Raw genomic sequence first — 21,145 nt, 5'->3', positions numbered from 1 at the left:
CGTCCAGTGATTCTCAATCGGGGCCCCCGCTGATCGCAGCCCATCCAGCGCCATCCGCCGCCGCTCCGCTCAATGTGGTGTCTGCGGAAGCCCCGGGCCCTGGGAGACGCGGCTGGCCTGCGCCGCCTCCGCCCGCGCTGCACCTTCTCCACGCCGCCGGGCCACTCCAAAATCGAGGCCCCGACTGTGTAGGCCGCTCCGGAGCGCTTCGATCACGGTCGACGCCCTGGCCGCTTAAAGCAGTCCCCCGCCTCCACTCTCGGGCCGGGGACGGCCACTCGCATCAGGCACCGAACCGGCATGTTGAGACCTGTTCACTGGGACCAAGGCAGGATATCTATGAAGGATTTCGACAAGGCTGGTCGGACCTCGCGCTCTACACGGCCGCCATGCTCGCTGGCCAAGCCACGCCCTCATTTCGATAACTTTTAAAAAAAATTATTTGGTGTTTTATATAGCGCGAACATGACCCTGAGTAGCTGGAGAGCCTGTTGAGATTATGGGAGGTATTTACTTATATAAAAGGATTTAGCTTTGTTTTTGAATGCAGAGATGGACGGGATTTTTCTAATGTTGGGAGGGAGAGCGTTCCAGATTCGAGGAGCAGCGCCAGAGAATACTAGGTCATAAGTTCTTTTCTTACGAAAACGGGCCGGTGTCAGTTGTAGATCTCCATGGCTCCTAGAGATATAGCATCCTCCAGATAGAGTGATTTTCTGGGCTAGGTACACAGGTGTTTGGTAATGTACTACCTTGTGAGTGATGCATGCCAACTTAAATTGTACTCTTGCTTCGTAGGGCAACCAGTTGAGAGCTTTGAAATGAGGGGTGTTGTGGTTGAATTTTTTGGATCCAATTATAAGTCTTGTGGCCGCAATAAGACAAGCTTTCAGTGGGGCTGTTGAGATCTTGGGAAGACCTGCCAGCATTGTGCAACCATACTCTATCCTCGAAATGACAAGTTCCTGAACTGTTGTTTTGAGGGCTGACTTATTTTAAAATGATTTCAGTTTTCTGAGGTAGCTTAAATGGAACCGGGCGTTTTTTGCCATTGTGTTAATATGTGATAGCATGTTCAAGTTTTTGTCCAGAATAATTCCCAAGGATTTTGTGGAGTCAACAATCTTCGGAGTATAGTTTAATGCTGTGATCAGATTAGTCCACTCTATAATGTTCGTGGAGCTTTTCTGGGGGGAGATCAGCAGGAATTCAGTTTTATGTGGGTTAAGCTTCAGATGGTTACTGGTTAGCCAATGATTGGTTCTCTTTAGTGCCTGGTTCATGGTACCGATCTTTTCTGTCGATGTGACTTTGATGTACAGCTGAGTGTCATCTGCGTACATGTGGAAAGAGATGTTTGCTCGCTGTAGTGTTTCTGTGAGTGGTTTTATGTACAGATTGAATTACGCCGGGGATAGTGAGGATCCCTGTGGAACTCCGATTGTATTTCCGGATGAAATAGATAAAGTTTGATTGACTATGAATTTTTTCGATCTTTTTTCTAGGAATGAGCTGAACCATTTTAGGACAGTACCCTCTATTCCCATTCTATTTTTCATACGATCTAGAATTTTGGCATGGTTTACCATGTCGAACGCCGACGATGGGTCAAGCAGGAGTAGGAGACATGTTTCATTATGGTCGAGGGCAAGTAGAACGTCGTCCACGATATGCAGAATTGTAGTTTCCGTACTATGGTTAGGTCTGAATCCTGATTGGAAGTCATTTAGTAGATTGAATTTGGTGATATGATGGTTCAGTTGTTGTTGCACACATTTTTCCAGGACTTTGGCGAGCATGGGGATGTTTGTTACTGGTCTGACATTGTTTGGGTCAGAGGGGTTCTCTGTTGGCTTTTTTATGATTGGAATAACTTGTCCAGTTTTTAGGCATTCCGGAATTGCGCCTTGTGCTAATGACGCATTGATTATCTTTGACCATGACGGGATGAGTAGATGGTTTATTGAGGACCAGCACATTGCAGGTAAGGGATCGTTGTAATGATTATTAGGTTTAATGGCCGAAATGATCTTTGCAATGTCAAGTTCATTGATAGGCTTGAATTCTGACCACCGAGCATTATTTTTAGGTTTTTGCAACTCTGGTTGACATTGATACTCATCTAGAGTGCTCTTGATGAATTCAGGGCATTCAGCTGTTTTTTTAGCTCCACCTCCATTGAAGTGGCTTCGCTGCTTAAGATCATTTTTGCGGTAGTTGGAGCAGATTTAGCAGCTTTATTAGATTGATCTTTTAGCAGATCGAAAAGTTTCCTTGGTTTGTTTTTTGCAGTTCTTACCTGAAGAAGTCTTTTTTTGAGTTTAGAATGCTTTTATTGTAGGCTTTCCTGGACAGTCTTAGTTGGATTAAATGGGGCGAGGAAGGGTGTTGTCGCCATTTTCGCTCTGAGAGTCTGAGTGACCGTCTTTCTTAATTTAGGGCACTGTTAAACCCAAGGTTTTTATCTGTGTAATGGATCCTTTTGAATTATAGCAGGGCTATGTCCTCAATAATACTGACATTGTATTGTTATAGTATTTCGTGAGGTCACTGACATCAACCATATTACTAGGGGGTTGCAATTCTATTTCACAGCGTGCTGCGACGTTAACCAAATTGAGTCCTTGAGTGTCACAAGACCATTTTCTGGGATTAGTTGGCTGTGAAGACTTGCTAGTTTTTATGAAGGGTATTTGGAAGGTAATGATGTGGTGATCAGACCAATCACAGGGGGTGATTTCAATGTCATCAATAGCTTTTTCTTTAGCTATGATCCAGTCTAAGGTAGATCCTTTGGAGTGGGTAGGTAGGTGACATTCTTGGACCAGTGATTGATCTACAAGGAAGGCTTTAACTAGAGTAATCTGCTTGTCAGTGTGATCCTCCAAATGTACATTGAAGTCTTGTGAGAAAGTGCCATCTTTCTTGCCTTGGTATGCCCCCACTTTTTTCTGAACTGCTGATGTGCTTGACTGAGTGTGCCCTGGGTCCCTGCCAATCAGGTACCCAGGGCCTGTGTTCCTTCCCTAAAAAGAAAAGCTGTGCTGAAACAAAATACCCAATTGGCACCTCTGGCCACCTGTCAGCCTCTAGTAAATGGTACCCCAGGTACCCAGGGCTTGATGACCAGAGGACACCCCTGAGGGCTGCAGCACTTATTGTACCACCCTCAGGGGCCCTGTACCCTGGCACCCACACACTGCCTTTGCAGGCTGAGTGCATAAGTACAGAACTAAAACAAGCATTGGAAATGCAATAGGTCTCGCATTAGGAAAGTTTGACTTTTTTTATTTATGTGGTGGTGGATGTGGTGGTGGATGTGGTGGTGGATGTGGTGGTGGATGTGGTGGTGGATGTGGTGGTGGATGTGGTGGTGGATGTGGCGGTGGATGTGGTGGTGGATGTGGTGGTGGATGTGGATGTGGTGGTGGATGTGGTGGTGGATGTGGTGGTGGTGGATGTGGTGGTGGATGCGGTGGATGTGGTGGTGGACGTGGTGGTGGGTGTGGTGGTGGATGTGGTAGGTGTGGTGGATGTGGTGGTGGATGCAGTGGTGGTGCATGTGGTGGATGCGGTGGTGGTGCATGTGGTGGATGTGGCGGTGGATGTCATGGTGGATGTCGAGGTGATAGTGGATGTGGTGGTGGATGTGGTGGTGGATGTGGTGGTGGATGTGGTGGTGGTGGATGTGGTGGTGGTGGATGTGGTGGATGCGGTGGTGGTGGATGCGGTGGTGGTGGATGCGGTGGTGGATGCGGTGGTGGATGCGGTGGTGGATGCGGTGGTGGATGTGGTGGTGGTGGATGCGGTGGTGCATGTGGTGGATGTGGTGGTGGTGGATGTGGTGGTGGATGTGGCGTTGGATGTCATGGTGGATGTGGAGGTGATGGTGGATGTGGAGGTGGATGTGGAGGTGGATGCGGTGGTGATGGTGGATGTGGTGGTGGTGGATGCGGTGGATGTGGTGGTGGTGGATGCGGTGGATGTGGTGTGGTGGATGCGGTGGTGGTGGTGGATGCGGTGGTGGTGGTGGATGGGGTGGTGGTGGTGGATGGGGTGGTGGTGGATGGGGTGGTGGTGGATGTAGTGGTGGTGGGTGTAGTGGATGTGGTGGTGGTGGGTGTGGTGGATGTGGTGGTGGATGTGGCGGTGGATGTGGCGGTGGATGTGGTGGTGGTGGATGTGGTGGTGGTGGATGTGGTGGTGGTGGATGTGGTGGTGGTGGATGTGGTGGTGGTGGATGTGGTGGTGATGGTGGTGGTGGATGTGGTGGTGGATGCGGTGGTGGTGGATGCGGTGGTGGTGGATGCGGTGGTGGTGGTGGATGGGGTGGTGGTGGTGGTGGATGTAGTGGTGGTGGGTGTGGTGGTGGGTGTGGTGGATGTGGTGGTGGATGTGGTGGTGGATGTGGTGGTGGATGTGGTGGTGGATGCGGTGGTGGATGCGGTGGTGGATGCGGTGGTGGTGGATGCGGTGGATGTGGTGGTGGATGGGGTGGTGGTGGATGTGGTGGTGGATGTGGTGGTGGTGGTGGGTCTGGTGGATGTGGCGGTGGATGTGGTGGTGGATGTGGAGGTGATGGTGGATGTGGAGGTGGATGTGGTGGTGGATGCGGTGGTGGTGGATGCAGTGGATGTGGTGATGGTGGATGCGGTGGATGCGGTGGTGGTGGTGGTGGATGGGGTGGTGGTGTTGGTGGTGGTGGATGTAGTGGTGGTGGGTGTGGTGGATGTGGTGGTGGATGTGGCGGTGGATGTGGCAGTGGATGTGGCGGTGGATGTGGCAGTGGAGGTGATGGTGGATGTGGTGGTGGAGGTGATGGTGGAGATGGTGGTGGAGGTGATGGTGGATGTGGTGGTGGATGCGGTGGTGGATGCGGTGGTGGTGGATGCGGTGGATGTGGTGGTGGATGTGGTGGTGGTGGATGTGGTGGTGGATGTGGTGGTGGTGGTGGGTCTGGTGGATGTGGTGGTGGATGTGGTGGTGGATGTGGTGGTGGATGTGGTGGTGGATGCGGTGGTGGATGCGGTGGTGGTGGATGCGGTGGATGTGGTGGTGGATGTGGTGTTGGTGGATGTGGTGGTGGATGTGGTGGTGGTGGTGGGTCTGGTGGATGTGGCGGTGGATGTGGTGGTGGATGCGATGGTGGATGTGGTGGATGTGGCGGTGGAGGTGGTGGTGGATGCGGTGGTGGTGGATGTGGTGGTGGATGCGGTGGTGGATGCGGTGGTGGATGCGGTGGTGGTGGATGCGGTGGTGGTGGATGCGGTGGTGGTGGATGCGGTGGTGGTGGATGTGGTGGTGGTGGATGCGGTGGTGGTGGATGTGGCGGTGGATGTCATGGTGGATGTGGAGGTGATGGTGGATGTGGAGGTGGATGTGGTGGTGGATGCGGTGGTGGTGGATGCGGTGGATGTGGTGATGGTGGATGCGGTGGATGTGGTGGTGGTGGTGGCGGTGGTGGATGGGGTGGTGGTGGTGGTGGTGGTGGATGTAGTGGTGGTGGGTGTGGTGGATGTGGTGGTGGATGTGGCGGTGGATGTGGCAGTGGATGTGGCGGTGGATGTGGCAGTGGAGGTGATGGTGGATGTGGTGGTGGAGGTGATGGTGGAGGTGGTGGTGGAGGTGATGGTGGATGTGGTGGTGGAGGTGATGGTGGATGTGGTGGTGGAGGTGATGAAGGATGTGGTGGTGGATGTGGTGGTGGATGTGGTGGTGGTGGATGCGGTGGATGTGGTGATGGTGGATGTGGTGGATGCGGTGGTGGATGTGGTGGTGATGGTGGATGTGGTGGTGATGGTGGATGTGGTGGTGATGGTGGATGTGGTGGTGATGGTGGATGTGGTGGTGGTGGATGTGGTGGTGGTGGATGTGGTGGTGGTGGATGCAGCAAACACATGCACACTCAACACTGCACACTTTCAAGGCTGATGCAACGGTGTACACAATGTCACCTCTTCCACTGCACAACTGGACAGTCAGTGTACAGAACCGCCTTTAAATAAAACCCATTTGCACCTCGAAAACAAGTCCATCTCCTCCCGTTTCAGCTGGCTCTTGGAAGAGGCACAAAGGAGAGGGGATAAGGAAGGGGTAGGGCAGGAGGCTTTAGCAAGCGCGGCCACACGAAAGCTAAAAGTGAAAGTTTATTTCACTGCACTTGTGACTCCTCTCCCCCATAGCCACCTAACCTTACATTTAAGACCATACAGTGGAGTAACTGTTATATTTTAATGGCATTTCCCCATGTGCGTACCGGTAACCACCGGCTCAAATTATGCCCCTCTCCAGGTGCCTGCGTTACGCCCCTGGGTTAACAGAACCCCAAAAGCCTGGAGTGTAGACACAAAAAAAACTCAAATAAGTTGTAAAAGAAGAGACACACGGTAAACAGCGTAAATTCGTAAAGGCGAGGACGGGGCAGTAAAGGCAGCGTAGGCAGAAAAAAAGAGAGAGATGGGGGGGGCAGAGTGTGAAGGGAGCATGGGTCCGAGAGAAGGAGTGGGTAAGGGAGGAGAAGGTGTTGGAAGGGAAGAAGTAACAGGGAGAGAAGAGCCGATGAAGAGGGGAGAGCATGTGTGTTAGGGGGAGTGTAAGAGGTAAAGCATGTGGGAGATACCTTGGAGGGTAGGACATTGTTAAAGGGTGAGGAAGGTGGGAGGAAGCAAGCGAGTACGATGGATGGAAGGCTTGGGCTGTGTGTGAGGGGGTCGTCGAATGACAAGTCAGGGAGATGAGGCAGAGGGAGGAGATGGGAAGGGAAAGCCGGAAAGATGGGACTAAACAGGTATAAATGTGAGAGGACGAAGAGGAGTCCGACAGGTGAAGGAGCAGGGAAAGCGAGTGAAAGTGTGGAGAGCCTGCGTGAGAGGGTGTAGTGTTAGAGAGTAGGGAAGAGTAGAAGTGCAGACGTGGAGAGTTGAGGCGTGGGGGGGTAGCAGTTTGTGGTACAGAGCAATTTGCGCAGTTGGTTAAGAATTAACAAGCTCTTGGCACTGCTGTGGGGGGCATGGCGGGAGCGCATTGCTCCAAATGGTGGGTTGTGACGTGGCTGTTGTTGTGCTGAAACAGTTTCACCGACCAGAGACTTGGAGACCAGAGTTCGAGCCTAGGCGTTGGCTCAACGTTAATCTCCTAAACTACTAATTTAAATACACAAATCACTGGAATCGACTAATTAAATAAAAAATAAAAAATAACAGCGATCTCGAAGTGTTGGGGTTAGGGGGAGATGAAGTAAACAAGCATTGGCCGTGAAAGAGACAGGCCTTGAAAGTGCGGCCTTGAGACTTGGTAAAAGCTTGCAAGAATGAGAACAAAACAAGGAGAGCGAGGGATAGAGAGGAGGCGGGGCGGGGAGCAGAGCCGGGGAAGTACATGCGAGTCATGGCCTGCGGCCGTGAATAAGTGACGGCTCAGGATCGGGGCCGGAGTGGTGCCGAAGGGTGTGAAGGAGGGGGGTGGGCGGGGAGCGTAGGGATGGCTCAGGCTTGGGCCGAAGTAATGACAAAGGGTGTGAAGGATGGGGGTGGGTGGGGAGCGTAGGGACGGCTCAGAGGCCTGAGGCAGAGCGCACCATATGGAGAGGGAGGGGGGTGGCAGTGGGATGGTGATTGATGGGTGGGGCAGTGCTGGGGAAGCCTTTGATGTGGCCTGGCGGCCGTGGAGAAAGTGCCCTGAAGAAATGCGACACGGCAGACAGGGGGTGGGGCGGAGCGGGGGTGTGGGAGGAGTGCGGCTGAGGGAAAAGACATCCAGGCGGCTGGGGGCATGTGCACGCGCTTTTAATGTCAATGCGCATGCGCATTGAGCTTGAATTTCACGGGCACTGCAAGGAATCGCCACGATTCCTTGCAAGTTGGTTAAAGACTGTTTAAGCCCCAATAGTCTCGCAAGCTCGATGCGCATGCGCATCGACAGGCGAGACCTAAAAAGAGTCGACATGGCACACATCCCTGTGTGCCATGCCCACAGAACCCACTGCCCTGGCATACTTCAGTCACCCCTCTAGCTGGGTGCCCAATGCCCCTGTGCCCCTACAGTACCCAGGGCCATTCCTGGGCACTGTAAGTGCAGTGATGCCATTTAAGAGTATATGGTGCGGGGAGGTTGTCATTACGAACTCCATAGCACCATAATGGCTACACTGAAGACTGACAAGTTTGGTACCAAACTTCTCAGCACATTAAACCCGCACTAATGCCAGTGTGGGATTTAATGTAAAATGCACGAGAGGGCATCTTAGAGATGCCCTCCAAAACCCGAACCTACAATCCACGTCTGGGCTGAGTGGCTGCAGAGGCTGACACACAGCGGACATGTTGCTGGACCCCTGGGTGGAGAGCCCCCCACTCTCCTGAGCCTGCAACAATGCACATCCTGGGCGAGGTGATATGTCTCCTCCCCCAGGATGGACAGGGGGAGCTTTAAAGGCATGCCGCCTCTGTGAGCTTCTCCAGACCCTTTGCTGTACCCAGCAACTGGCCCCCTACCCGTTCTACCCCCACTCTGGCGGGAAGACTGGTGGGAAAAACTATGTCAGGAAGGAGGGTGTGCCAATCTTTGCCAACTCCACCCCTCAGGTGGAGGAGGCAAGGTGAAGCACGACCCCGGGCTCCGGCCATCTTGTAGATGGGGAGCCCTGCCCAATCCCAGCTAGGCTCCTGCCCCCCTCCCACAGGAGAGGAGCACCCATTGGTCCCTGTCCTTGCCCTACCTGTAACGCCCCTAAATTTGGTATTTAGGGGCTCCCTGAACCTTCCTTCCTCAGATCCTGATATCAAAAGAAGAAAGAAGATCAAGAAGAAGAAGACCCGCCGCGCACCTGCTAACAACAGGACAACAACAACTGACTTGGCCCAGCCCTACCGGCCTGTTGATCCTGGAACCTGCTCCTGCCTAATCCCTTGCGACCTCCACGGACAGCAACCTTAGGACACCCAGAGGACCTGCCTGCCTTGACCCTCTCGAAGATTGGGACTCCCATCAGCAGAGGCTCTGCTGCAACAACCCACCTGGTGCCCACCAGGAAGCTCCGGACCAGCCCACTCTGCACCAGTCGAGCCCGGGCCGGGCCAACCCGAACCAAGACCACGAGGACGTCCCCCGGTGACTGGGACCCGACGTCCAGTGCCCAAAGACCCTCCTCGACGAACCAGCCGACGCCTGCAGACTCAGAACCAGGGGCCACCCCAACCGCGACTAGCCGAGGGTAAGCCTTTCCGACCCCCAAAGACACCCCTGCACCCGGTGCCCCGTGGCCCCCTGTGCCTCCCTTTGGGGTACCTACCTGTGCTCCAAGATCCCAACTTACCTCTCGAAGTGCTGGTCGCCCCTGGAGAGTCTCAGTCCCCGAATCTGCAGCCTTTGTTCCTTTTTCAAGATCCTCATTGAGCGCCCGACGGCTCAAAAGCACCCTGCACCCTGCCGCCCGAGTGCCGCTGGCTGTGACCTCTCTGTCCTATCTTACTTCCCCCCTTGCCCTGAGCAAGCGATCAGGAGCCCAGCTCCCAGAGCCGTGTGGCCTTCTAGCGTGCGCGCCACCAACCGAAGACCCCCCTTGCCTCATTGGATAACATTGGGCCTACCTACCTCTGCACCCGGCCGCCCCTGCCCCGCTGGGACTGAACTAACTCTACTCACCTGACCCTGGGGGACCCCTGAGTCTACGCCTAGAACCCTGACTTCACCAACCAAGTACTCACCTGGAAACCGGTAATTCACTTACCTGCCATTGGATAACATTGACCCATTTTTACCCGAAAATTTTCTGTGTGGAGTTTTGAAAACTGAAAATATTCCTATAAAATCAGCCAAAGTCCTAATTCGAAAATACTCCCCTGTGATCAGGAGAGAAGCCAGTACTGTAGCTTTCAGCCCAGTACTGAACCGCTAAAGTAATCCCTAGCGGGTTTGCTAGTAACCTGTATTTTTTCCTTAGGAACCCATTGTCTGCTTTTCTATGAAATTTCTTCCAAGTGTCTACTTTTGAAAACTGCAAATATTCTTTAAAAATCTTACGAAATACTGAAACGCAATTACCTACCTGTTTTGAGTTAAGCCCCCAGTGCCCTAGGAGACTAGTGCTGGGTTACAAAAGTAACACGGTCGTACTTTACCTGTAACCTGAATTTCCTCCCATTGAATAACATTGCCAGAAAAACCTTGAAAAGTTTCTACGTGTGAACTTTGAAAACAGCTTTATATTCAAGAAAATCCAGCACAGTAACTAAAACGTTCTTGCTAATCTGGTTTCAGCTTAGACCCCAGGACTGAATCTAAGATCTAGTCCTGGAACTACTAAAGTAATCCACAAAGTAATTAACTGTACTTTCCTTTGAAAAACCCATTGAGCTCAATGCTAGAGTGTGTTTCAGAACTGTATTGCTTATTAGCTATCCTGTAATTATTGTGTGTACAAACTCATTGCTCCTCTGCCAAGTATTTACATGAGAGTACTCGTACCTTGAAAAGTATATTTTTATAAGTGTTGGTTCTAAAAATAAAACAACTATATCTGAGGATATAACAACAATTGGCCAGGAGTTCAGTTCTTGAGTGTGTGAAACCTTTTGCTGACTGAGTGTGTACAACAAATGCTTTACACTCTCCTCTGGTATTGCCTTACTGCTCGACCAAGCTACCACTTTGAAGAGTAAGGTCAGTTCTGACTTTAACCTCTGTTATACCTTTGGGGTCTGTGGACTCTATACACACTGTATGTCGTGGTCCCCCAAGGGTGCACTAACCTTGAGAGCTAGATCCAGCGGGAGCGATGACTAGTTCTCGAAGCCCCCCACCCCCCCACACTGTCCCACCGGAGGAGAAGTAGACTCTTTCCACCGGAGCAGGGCCGGAGGGGCTGGGGAACGAAGACCGGGATGTAGGGGAAAAGGAACTTCTGCCGTCACCTTCCTGATACTCCTCAGGAACGCGTCTCTGGCAGGTTCTGCAGGTGGGGGTAAGTAACACAAGGAGACAGGTAAGTTCCACTATCTCTTTAACAGATAGAGCCCTTCTAGCATCCCCCTCCTGCCCTCAGACAGGGGTACTCACGCGGGGATAGCGAGGCTCTCTTCCTGAGAGCGTGTGCTTTCACAATGCCAATCAGAGAGGTAAGTTCGGTGTAAAGAGAGAGGGCGTAGTGACAACGGGACCTCGGGGAGCTGGGAATCCGTGAGATTCCCCCGGTTCCTACCGTTGACTAGCCCTCTATCAGCAGTGAACGTAGCAGCCAAAATAAACAACAAACAAACTCCCTCGAAGGGGTTGGGCGCTGTGAAGAGCGGGACCTCGGGGAGCTGGGCATCCCCCGGTTCATACAGCGCTATGTCCGAAGGCAGAGGCCCCCGCCTATCCAGCAAAGGAAAGATTGTTAACCAAAGAAAGTAAAACGGGTAACACAGGAGCGCCAAACTGACGCGTGCAGTGGAACCTCGAGGCGCTTCCTCAGCGTCCCGGGTCCCTTCAGCAGTCTCGAGAGGCAAGGTAGTAGCACCGCTACACCTACGCAGGGAAGAAGGTGCCGGCAAGCGCGGGATCTTCGGGTGGCGTCTGACGAAAGCAGGTACGGCTGGAACTTCTGCGGCAAGATACACGAAGAGCAGACTCCTGCTCCAACTGACGAATTCAGTGACAAGCACCGGATCCCCCTGGTGGCCAGCATCATATAACCGCCTGTCCTCCAGGCAACAACCGGTGCTCGTCCAAGTGTTTGCTGGGAGACGTAGTCCTCTCAGCCTACTAAACACGTCGGACCGTGACACTGTACTACCTTATTGTCCAGTATATATAGAGCCACTTTCTCACAAGTCTCCTAAGAAAATATAATTGGAATGCGGAGTAGAGGTTGCTGTGATTATTTCGATCAGCTGGTCTATGAACCTAGTGTTTTTGCCCGGAGGTGGTAGAGAGCGTGAAGTTTACAATTTTGATTATCCGGGTTATCTTAAGGATATGCCAAGATACTCACATGACTCTAAAAGGTCAGTTGTATTTTTTTTATTTTTTTTTTAAAACCTTTATTGTGCATAAAAATAACAAATACGGGCCCACAACCGTCAGGCCGGCCACGATACTTTTAGCACAAGAGCGAACAATACAGTTCCCAGCGGCACCAGGAGAAATAGCAACAATCACGGAATAACTCTGCAAACGGTTACGCGCCACCAGGAAAACAGGAGCAGTAAAGGTTAATTTTAAAATTTTTCAAGTGTAAAACATAAACAGTGAAGAATAGAGATCAAGGAGTACTGAGTCCATATCATTACGTCACATCATGAGCAGGCAACCGCATAGTATGGAATCAACCGTATAAGCTGGCATCTAAGACAACATGGCGGATCAAGGCAGAACAATAAGAGCGTAAACTGGCAAGTACACGCCACGCACAGCGCCACCCACTCCCACTAACCCGCCTCTCAGACCCAGGACAGAAATAGGTAAAGAAAAGCGCAGAAAACAGAAAAGGCCCATAGAAATGAACTGTATGAAATTAACACCCCCCCCCCACCCTACATCAATGCGGAGGCTACGGCCTACCCCCCCCCCCCCCGGCAGTGTGTCTGTCGCCCACTAAAGAACCCGAAATATAGAGAAAAGAAAGGGAGAAAAAGAAAAAGAATCCCCTAATACTGGAGGAGTGCCAAATTCTAAATCACCCGAACTCCCCGGCCATTAAATCTCTCCCCTACCCACAACAACAAAATCAGAGCGTCCATACATAAAGAAAGCAGGGAGAGACATCAGAAATCGCTTCAGCACGCGTCGAGGAGGCGTCCCGTCCTGGGCCCCCACCCGCCCCTCAAGCACAGTTAACACGAAGAAGATCAATCCTAACCCTGGCCAGATTTCAAGCGTCCACCCAAACATGATCCCGGATAGCACACCGCCCCAGATAGAACAAAGGGGTAAGATGGCCGCCCTCTACAAGGAGAAGGTCCCCTGCACAAATTGTACACACCCAGTCACCAACCATGGCAATGATCCAGAATAGCGCGGCACCCAAGTCCACCCAATGCAGCATAAAACAGCGACTTAAACCCACAGAATCTCCAGTCTGAGCAGCGCAGAAACATAGTTGCATCCCCAGCGGAGCCACCAACGAGGATAGGGGTTCAGTGGCCGACAGTGAGCGCTGAGGCAGGATAGGAAACAATGTAGCTTCCACGACATGGGCTGGCGGCAGTCCTGCAGAGAATCCAGTCTCAGAATGTTGCTCCAGCTGATAGTTACGCGGCGACAATGTCCCCATTTCGATTTCAGGAGAGACTCAGTCGATACCACAAGGGGGGCCAGCTGGCGAGGCACTCTCCGACCCTAGAGCGGCTGCTTCCAATTTCGCGCCGAGCGCACAGTAGCGATCATGCCAGTCTGCCCTTAAATCGGCTAGCGCTGCGAGGATGGAGGCATGGGTGATGTTAGGCGGCCGATCTAGTGAATCGGCAGTGCGGAGTTCAGCAAAGTATTCCGACCGCCGCTTGAGGCCATGGAGGGCGACACTTTCAGGGGCAGAGACGGAGCCCATTCGTGCTGCAGAGGAGACGACCGCCATATTGTGCACCAACAAAGGGGTATCCGCTCGTATGGGTGGGTCCCACGATAGGCAGCTGGAGTGCGATCTCATACAAAATCCTGAGCTCCCCTTATTAGCGTGCAATGAATCATGTAGGTCCCGTCATGGAAACCCGTCCCGGCGTGGAGCAATGGCTAGTCGCAGCGGCCATTTCCGCCTCATCAAGTACAAAACAGCGCGGCTCACCTCAACACCGCTCTGAGGGGAAAAAGCGATGAAACCCACTGCCGGTCGAGTAACACTTCCTCCGGAGGGATCGGTGCGGGCACCTGACAGGCGATGAATCGTAGCGGGGGACGCAGGCACACCACCCATCGGTGGGATCCAAGGAGCTCCGGCCGTCTCCAGCTGGGCACATCGACCCGGGGCACTGGTCCAGGGCTCGGCACCGGTCGTCGAGAAAATCCGCCGTTACAACCAGTAATCGGGCAGGTAAGAGCACCGGAGAAACGCCACCAGCAACAGCGCGCCTCCCTCGTCCTTTCGCGGCTACTTTGCCACAGGATAGTGGTCAGGATAGATTATTAGCGGAACAGGCTCGGGGAGCCGGGCGATTACACGTCCGTCTCCGCCGCCATCTTGGCTCCTCCTCCTCAGATTGTATTTTTGTAATGGAAATGTTGGCTCTATGTATACAGGGAATGCCTCCTCCCTTTTTGTCTAGCCTGTCTTGTCTCAGAATGCAACAGTACAGGGGGACTAATAGATCTAGGCATGGGGAAGAAGAGTCAGATAGCCAAGATTCAGTTAGTACGGTTACATCTAATCTTTGACTTAATATGAGGTTGGCTATGTCTGCAGCGTGTTTTTTTGCTGACCGACAGTTGAGTAGTATACATCTAATGTGTTTCTGTGGTTTGATTTTTGGCGAGTCTAGTTTGTTTGGAATTATTAACACATTTTTTAGGTTGCTAGAATTTAGCCTTCTATTGTTGGTCTTAGTAGTTCTGCCTGCATTATTTGGGACTGATTGGATATTGTGTTCGCCTAACTTAGTAGGAGTAATAAGGGCTGGTTCATATGATAACAAAAGGGTTTGTATCTCATTGTCTGTCAGGAAATTAAGTATTATGAAGGGTATTCAACTGAAGATTTTTAAATACTGTATTGTGGATTATTTTCGTTTATGGTCTTGTCTTAAGTATATGAAAATATTGGATATTTTTTTAACTGGTGTGGTGTCCCTTTTGTAGTGCTTACACTGTATTCCTGTTGGCTATGTGCAAATGCTTGACACACTGCCTCTAAGTTAAGCCTGACTGCTCGTGCCAAGCTACCAAGGGGGTGAACAGGGGTTATTTTAGGAGTATAACTCCCTCATCTTGACTAGAGTGGTGGCTTATGCCTGGTTTTAGCACATGCCCTGGCCTACCAAAAATCCCATTTCTAACAGAAGACATCTAGGAACGCTGGGTGATAAACATTTGGGGATCTCTGAAGATTCAGGAATTTCCCTTCACAAAAATGTGAGGAAAATGTATGTTTTTAGACAAAATCTGAGGTTTGCAGGGGCTTTTACGAAAGAAAACCTTGTGAGATTCACACAAGTCACACCACCTTAGACTCCCCCGGGTATATGCTTTTCAGAAATGTCTGTGTATGATAGGTTTCCTCGGGTGCCGGCTGAGTTAGCATCAAATCCATTACTACCAGCATTGAAAAAAGCAATAATTTTGTTGAGTACAATGTGATGTGTCCAGGTTGCACTCTAGGGTGTTTTGTGTTGTAGGCGTTAGGCCCAGATACACAAGGGAGGTACCATTTTTATTTGGAGACATGTGGTGTGGGAAAAGACTTCTTTTTGTATGATTATCCCCCATGTTTTGGGGCTGATGCTGCTGTTTTTTCCACTTTGTAGTGAACTGGACCCTGCTGTCCAGGTCCCAGCGCATATTCTCTGACCCCCAAAGTAAGTGTAGAATGGGCTAATACCTGATTGGCTTAGTTAACTTTCCCATAAGTCTCTAATATATGCTACAAGAAGTACCCAGCGCTAGTAAGTGAAATGGCACTGGTGGACTGCAGCACATAAGTGTGCCACCACTACATTGACAAAGATGAAAAAGTAATTCTAGTCCTTCCATTGCAGACTAGACGGACAGTGTTAAAACTGCCAACCTATCATGGCAAAATAAACCCTTTTCCTAGGTCAAAACCTTATTCTTTAATATTACTAAACCACCCCTTGAAAGGCCTTGGTAGCCTACCAGACAGGATGCTTAATGTTAAAAAGAAAGGCATGTTCCTTTGGTGTTCAACAGGCCCTAACAGTGGAAACACAAAATTGCTGTTTTCACTGTAACAAGGCCGGTGGTTTCATTGGCTAGCAAAGAGTTTCACTAGTCACTGAGCAAGGTGCTAACTTCCATTTGGGAACACCAAAGATATTACTCTAAGATATCAAGTTAAACATTACATTAAACCCGACTCATTACCAATATCGACTTTAAGGTAACTTTTAATAGAAAAGTAACTTTAGAAAGTCACCACTTTGTTGCCCAAACCTCTTGTAGCTTTTCCAGTCTATCTGCTGCAATCGTCACCCGAGACAACATGCTACCCCCCTGCTAGGAAGAATGAAGTGCTCACAGGAACAGGGAGAAAAGAGAATTGTTGGTGGGAGGAGGTGATACTCCTCCAGCAGGATAACTACCAGGTGGTGGCTAAAAATGGCCCAGCTTCAACCAGGCTACCTCCTTAGTAAAGCAAATGGTGATCACATCTCAACAGGCCAGCTCTTTTGTGTAGTCAGACACGCTTGCATCTTCTCCAGAGGGGGGAACGCTGTTGCAGAACCGGTTTTCCAGGAGGAGTGGCTCCTCACAGGGGAAGAAGGCTTGCACCACCTTGGATTTGGGTAGAGAACGGTATTCTGCGATTATTTGGTGGCCAAACTCCCAGGAAGGGATGTAAAGTGTGACGGGTTGCCACATGGGAAGAATTGCCCCATTGGCTAGCGGGTCCTCCCATCTCACAAACACAAAGATGGCATAAAAGTGGCACCCCCGACACACTGTCCTCAGATCACTACTGGACTAGAAAGAAGACAGACAGAAGGACTGCACTGCTTCTCCCTGGATCCAGCAAAGAAAGGTTGCACCAAAGGCTTGATCTGCTTAACTGCAAGCAACTGCTAAGCAGTAGCAGCTGGCAGGGAATAGGGGTAGCAGGGTCGGGGGAAAATACTAAACAAAAACACTTACCTGTTACAGCTGCTGTGACCGTCTCTCCACCGTCATGTCTCCTTCTCCGTCGAGTCCTGGAAGTAGGAAGCACACAGGCTCCCCTAACCCAATCGCAACACTGCAATGCAGCGTTGTGATTGGTCTGACGACCGTGGTTCGGCGCTCAGATGGGCACAGGGAGCCGGTGCATGTTGCCCACCAGATTGTCATTACAGCCTGGTGGGGAACATGGAAAGTGGGCATGACTGTTTGGCCGGTCCAAGACGGCCGGCCAAAAAGTAATTTGTACTTCGAGTGTGCAAACCACTCCTTCCCCTGTGTCACCAGCCCCTAACCCACAGCTTTCCAAACTATGTGGCGCGACACATTCCTGTGTCGCACCACATATGTAGGTGTGTCGCATCGGCAGAGTCGCGCTGCAGGGGCTCTTAGAAGGGGCGAAGCAACAACAAAGCCCTATTAACATGCAAAGTCTTTAACGACTTGTGAAGTGCTTGGGTGCGGATCCAAATGTCCCGGTTTTAGCATGCTGTTTAGATCACCCCCGCGGGCATTCCAGCAACAGGCAGAGTGGCGCTCCAGGGGCCATAATATGAATAATGGTCTTTTAAAGACCTGTGAACTGCTTGGGTGCGGCTGTGTGTGTGCCCGCGGAAAACGTGCCACAATTCAATATAAGCGGTACAAAAGGGGGTGGTGATGGACGGAGCATCCGAACCAATCAAACACTCACACCCAGTCAAAAGATCTGGGTTTGATCCATCACCGTTCTTTAGCCCATCTGCCACCCCAGTTCAGACATGGCTATATGCAAATCAGTCTGACCCTGTGCCTCATGGGAACAGTCCAGCCCGAACTGCCAAGCCATGCCTTCCCTGGACCGGAAACAAGCTTCCGAGGACCGGTTTCTGGCATTACAGCCGTCTTCAGCTCGGCTTGCTTGAATCCAGTGGCAAAGTGAGCAAGGGACTCACGTCTGAGCATACCCTGCCACACTTATGGCGGCCAAAAGCGGTACAAAAGGGGGTGGTGATGGATTCAAGCAAGCCGGGCTGAAGACGGCTGGAATGCCAGAAACCGGTCCTTGCAAGCTTGTTTCCGGTCCAGGGAAGGCATGGCTTGGCAGTTCGGCTGGACTGTTCCCATGACGCACAGGGTCAGACTGATTTGCATATAGCCATGTCTGAACTGGGGTGGCAGAGTGGGCTAAAGAACGGTGATGGATCAAACCCAGATCTTTTGACTGGGTGTGAGTGTTTGATTGGTTCTGATGCTCCGTCCATCACCACCCCCTTTTGTACCACAATTCAATATAAGGCAGAGATAAACAGGGCATGCTACGTGCAGTACTAACTATGCCAGATGTATTTTCAATTAAGTAGCCCATGTGTAGATATTATCCTGGAACTGTTCAGAGCAAAATTCTTTCCATCTATTCGATATTGCTTCTTTTCATATGGCTCTAAATTAAAAAAAGATCCAGTGACAGTCTTGTCCACCGTAGTCTGATATGGTTTGGGGCTTCCAAGTATGTTCAAGTCAGTCAATTAAGATTGGAATTTAGGCTTACTAATTTAACTAGGATGGGCAATTTTACTTTTCATTAAATAGTGTCTGGGGAAAAAAAAGCTGGAGTAGGCCTGCTCAAGAATTTCTCAGGGAAGTAGCGTTGTACTGATTTAAAAATGCATATTACAAATGTCATCACGAATCTTACCAGAATTATAAACGATTCAAGACTTAACAAAGATTGGAACAGTCATCAGAGCTACATCTCCCTCAAGGAAATGGCCAAAGAGTCACTTGAAAAATCTGAGAAAAGAATTACATTTATACAAATCAGGTTCTGCCTTCTCTCAGGAGACGTATGAGTGAGCTGGAAATAACAAGGCTCAAAGCACTGTAAATATTATTGCGGTTGTAACTATACTTGTGAATCATTCCCTCTTAAACTCTGTGTCTCCTCTTATTAGGGCTCAGAATTAGTTTATTAAGGCCCTGTTTCTTAAAATTGGGGATACACACTATTAATGAGGCGACTGCATTGTGTGTGCTGGGTCAAGATGTACAGCAATTCTGCAGATTGGTGAAATATTGTGACCTTGCTATCGGAGAACTTGAAAGGTAACGGATAGAACCCATGCTCTGGCTCGTAGGAAGGGAAGCATCTCAGATTAATGCACACTGTCACTTATGAATTGCACACCTTCTTTGAAGATTTCTTTCAGAACGTACCTAGCCATACATTGTAGCATTTTTAATTTCCCAATGAATTCCCAATATTTTTTCCAAGAAGCCGAGGAATATTTATATATATTCAGTTTGGCTTATAAAAATATTGTAATCTTGGTTTTCAGTGGGAATCGGTACCTGTGCACTATTGTTTTGACCCCTTTTGCAAGGATATTACAAAAGAGGGAGAGAGAGTGAGACAGAGAGAGAGGGAGACAGAGGGAGGGAGACAGTCGGAGGGAGAGGGAGTGAGACAGAGGGGGTGAGACAGAGAAGGAGTGAGACAGAGAAGGAGTGAGACAGAGAAGGAGTGAGACAGAGAGGCATTGAGACAGAGAGAGAGGGAGGGAGAGAGTCGGAGGGAGACAGATGGAGGGAAAGGCCACCTCTGCCACTGATTCCCTCACTAGTACCCTTTAACAGTGCCCCTCAAGTCTCTGTGTGTGGTGTGTGTGTGTGTGTGTGTGTGGGGGGGTGTGTGTGTGTGGGGTGTGTGTGTGTGGGGTGTGTGTGTGGGGGGGGTGGAGGTGTGTGTGTGGGGTGTGTGTGTGGGTGTGTGTGTGTGGGGTGTGTGTGGGGGGTGTGTATGTGTGGGGTGGTGTGTCTGTGGGGTGGTGTGTGTGGGGTTGTGTGTGGGGTGGGGTGTGTGTGTGTGGAGCCCAAACCCACCATAGGTGGTTTGGGCTCGCTCGCTGCAATTCCTCGCGTTACTGTGTCCCTGAAATTGTTTTCACAAAAGGGTGTGTCACCAACATGAAAATTTTGGAAACCTGTGCCCTAACCTATGAAAAATAAAATGATAATAAAACGTTATTATCATTGTATTTTTCCTGCTCTGAGAGCAGTGTCGTGACGCTCCTCCGCCTTAGCGGAGCCGCCCCTGCAGCTGAGACTTCTGTAACCGGGAGACCAGTTGACCAGTGGCGACTAACTGCACTGGACTTCACTGCTGCATCATGGGAGATTGAGTTCAGAGGTGACTTATGGTGCTTTTGGAGACCAGGGTGGACCCCACCCAGGAACACCCAACCCATCTCTTAAGCACATTTAGTATCTTCATGCTCCAGTATTGCCAGCATTAGGACCACTTATTTACTGGTTCGTAGTAAAAGAGAGAAGTGTGCTGAAGACCCTGAGAATGCTGGACCCAACAGGTAACTGTGTCTCTGGACCTAAGTGGTCCCAGTGACTGGTTTCCAACCCATTGTGGCCTGTCCAAGTGAAGAGAAGTAGCCGTTCTAGTCAGTTAGCTAAAAACTGTTAAACCAATTATGAGGATTTATTGCATTTCCTAAAAAGTGAACTACAGTAATTTACCTACCTTTAAAAATTCACATCTCTGGTTTACCTCACTAGATTTTTGTTCTTTTCGGTATCCATTTTAAGATAAAAATACAACCTATTTTTATGAATTGATGTCGGAATTTTATTGTCTTGTGTTTCTTAGTTATTGTCGGTTTTGGAACTTCTAAATGCTCTACACTTGCTCCTTTGATTAAGTATGGCTGCTCTGTGCTAAATATTCCTAAACTCAGTATTTTGTATACATTTCAGAAATACATGTTTCCTTCATGACCATGTTTCTTTCTTTATATTTTATCATTTGAATTGCTGTGTAATCAGTACATAATGAAAAACCATTATAAGTTGAAGCTCAGTTGTTGGCTCTGGGTATCGCACGTTTTTGGAGGACCTACAGACGTTATATATCATCGCGACCAGAAGGCTCCATCAGACATACCAGTATATTGCTTTTGTAAATATTGTAAATTGGCTATTGTCAAAAGATGTTACAGATGAAAATGTTGTCACAAATGGCTGTTCTTACTACTAATATTTAGTATTTTTAAATTTCAACAGGTAGTTTCTTTGGGAAAACTGAGGGGTCTACACAAATAACCTCTTACTAAATTCAGAATGCTGCCTACTTTTCAGAAATGTGAAGCTTTCTGGGTTCACTCAGGGATTTCACACCTGTTTCCACTACAAACTGCAAGCAGGCTGAAACCACAAAAAATATTAAAAATGTAGCTACCTATTAGAAAAGTGCATAAACTGTGGTAAAAAAATGTTTTTGTGATGCAACTCTGCATGTTCCTAAAGCTGGGAAGATGGTGATTCTAGCATAGGAAACCTTTCATGGATGCCATTTTCA

The sequence above is a fragment of the Lissotriton helveticus genome, chromosome 5_1, assembly GCF_964261635.1.
Source record: "Lissotriton helveticus chromosome 5_1, aLisHel1.1, whole genome shotgun sequence".
Taxonomy (NCBI): domain Eukaryota; kingdom Metazoa; phylum Chordata; class Amphibia; order Caudata; family Salamandridae; genus Lissotriton; species Lissotriton helveticus.
The sequence above is the reverse complement of the archived record's forward strand: the minus strand, read 5'-3'. Positions refer to the sequence as shown.